This window comes from Salvelinus alpinus, chromosome 26 (assembly GCF_045679555.1).
Source record: "Salvelinus alpinus chromosome 26, SLU_Salpinus.1, whole genome shotgun sequence".
Taxonomy (NCBI): domain Eukaryota; kingdom Metazoa; phylum Chordata; class Actinopteri; order Salmoniformes; family Salmonidae; genus Salvelinus; species Salvelinus alpinus.
This window is the reverse complement of record NC_092111.1, coordinates 25,685,275-25,688,269: the sequence shown is the minus strand read 5'-3', so window position 1 is coordinate 25,688,269 and position 2,995 is coordinate 25,685,275.

Genomic DNA, 2,995 nt, shown 5'->3' with positions numbered 1-2,995 from the left:
GGGTAGCAAAAATGTCTTACACAATAACCACTTAAATCCCGCCCACAAGGCCTGAAAACTTGCCAAAAAAATATTTTTCGCAACAAGAGACGAGTTGCCACATTTATCCAATAAATGTCTCCATTATAACAATCTAAATACAACTGGTAAAATTGCATTACCATGTTCTCTGCATTTTCTCCTTTGTTATTGGTTCATCACACCAAATTATTTAATCTGAGCTATTGATAGTGAATGGTTAAAACGCGTAGTTTTTTTCTTCAGTTTGCTTTTTGGCTTATTTTATTCAATAAAACATGTAAATTCATGTGTGGCTAGATGCCCCAGTCATCCATCCCTTTGGAGCAAGATGGAAAGGAAAGAGAGAGGAGATCCATCATCCATTAGGTCCAGTAGGCTACATTAAGATAGTTTTACTCTACTATAAATCAATCACTCACTAGAAAACTATTATAATTTGATATTCAGCTTTTGTTCAAGTCGGTCCATTAGACTATGTTCACAGAAATTCCCAAATTATATTATGCTATAGAGACCTCTGATTATTGACTGTTAAGGGTTCATACACATTTTTGACAGATGGAATTCCATGACTTTAACCACATTTCCATGTCTATGTGGCCTATGTCTATGTCTATGTGGCCTATATGAAAAAGTCAGCATGAATGTGGAATTGACACTAGAAGGCTGCTGGTCTCTGATCCTATGTAATCCTACTATCTCCTGCCAAGACACTTAACCCCCAACAAAGTAAAATAACTGCACTGTTAGGCTACTGCATAAAATACATATGATCAACCCTCCATCTGGAGAGCTACTGGGTGCAGGCTTTTGATTCAGCCCTGAAACACACCCACGTCTGCCTATCTAGGTCATGTTGAGCAGCTGATGTTTGGGCTACAATGTGGTGTGTTAGAGCAGGGCTGAACAAAAGCCTGCACATACAGTAGCTCTCCTGGAGGATGGTTGGTCACCCTTAATATAAAATATCAACATTACAACCAAATACTTTCATGTCTTTATATAATTATTCCCTCATTCAATGAATCAGGGATAAAATGGATAAGGTAGGCTACTTCAGTTAAATAAAGGTTAAATAAAGGTACATTCAAAGTAATTAATTCAAAGTAAGGTAGCTAACTAAGACATGTTTATCTATAACCTTATAAGGCAAAAATATTAATGTTTTAGGGGAGATATATATGCACACCATGGAAGCTATTTGTCAATTGGGCAATTTTTTTATGTAATTTGTGTCTGAATTACATAGCCTACTGTTTTTAATAGAGGGGAATCCCAGCTTTCAAATAACGTGTCCGATGTATTTCTCAACAGTGCCAGTGGAAAGGCGACAACGAGCCAATTACAATAATGCTTAGTCCTATAGCTAAAACGTTAACTAGCGAGATAGTTGTAGCATGGCTTATTATGTTTTGAATTAGCTATTTAGTTAGTCTATCATTATTTTATAGGCTACCTGCTGATGAAATCTCTCTCCTCCGTCAACTGCCCACTCGCAGTGGTACACACGCAGATGTTGCACAACACACACACACACACAGACGCCCTGAAGGGTAGGCCTAATTTTGATCATGGCTGATAAGTAGATAATATAATTAAAAAGGAAAACACAATAATACAATTCCATGATTTTTCCAGAATTTTCATGACCATAAGAACCATCCTGCGCATTATCAAACTCCACGCATACACCTGTTTCACAGACTAGTGTCAAATAAGATTGAACAAAGCGGATATGAATGCATTCTCCATTGCTATTCAATGCAGATCCGCCTTCACTGCATTTTGATCAAACTTTTTTTGCTGGTGTGTGTGAATCCAGGCCGGCGATAGTTCACTTTGTTTTACAACGGAGGCAGTATGCAATTCCCCAAAAATTGGAGGTGCCAGAATTGCGCCCTGGACAGCTCCGGCCCAAGTCAAGCGAAGCTCTCTAGTCTGACTTCAACTTTCTGGCCAATGCCAGCTAACCTGCTACATACAGGGCTCAATACTAACTTTTTTCATCACCATCCCAGAATCATCCAGAAGTGTAATTGAAATTGTCCAAAACTGAAGATGAACCATCCCATATTCAGATATAAATATATATATTTTTACTGTTTTCATATGGCAACATGGGTCTATTCTTGGACCTAGGTCATTTACATTGATTTAAAAGACTAATAAGAGTAGCCTACAACTGAAATAGATAAATGGGGCTGTCTGAGCCAGAAATTCACATGTAAAAAAATTGCCTCTAAAAGGCCAACATTTAAATCGTATATTTAAATCTATTTTGCCTAAATGTAGCCTACATAATAATTTGCCTACATGTAAAATTGTAGCCTAGGTTAAAGGCGCTGCTTGGTAATCTGACATCTGCCTTGGCTGTGCAGCATTTACGGTGATATGGCCTTTGCAGAAGTCAGGGCATTCATACCTCTTGCACTTCACAGAGCAGTGCAGAACTGTTGTGAAGGAAGTTGTCAAGGAAGTGAGTTTTTGTTTATACAGGACCTCCCGCCCTCACCTACCATCAACCAATCATATCAATGCAGAGCTATACAGAGCCCTCCACATTGTTAAAACATTTGAGAGGTGCATTGCGATGCAGTATGGAGCTCAATTTGGACTCTGAGTGCCTCTGGAGGTTCCGCAATTGCGTCACACCATCCATGTGACGCCCCCAACCACATTTTAGATTCAAGCATGAATTGGCTGGAAAAGGCACAGATGTCTGCATTGGCCATGCAGCATTTACGGTGATATGGCCTCTGCAGAAGTGAGGGCATTCATACCTCTTGCACTTCACAGAGCAGTGCAGAGTTGTTCTCAAGGAAGTGATTTTGTGTTTATACAAGACCTCCCACCCTCACCTACAGTCAACCAATCATGTCAATGTTGAGCTATACAGAGCCCTCAGCATTGTTACACAATTTGGGAGGTGCATGGCAAAGAGATTTTTGGATCAAGCATAAATGGGCTTTTAGGC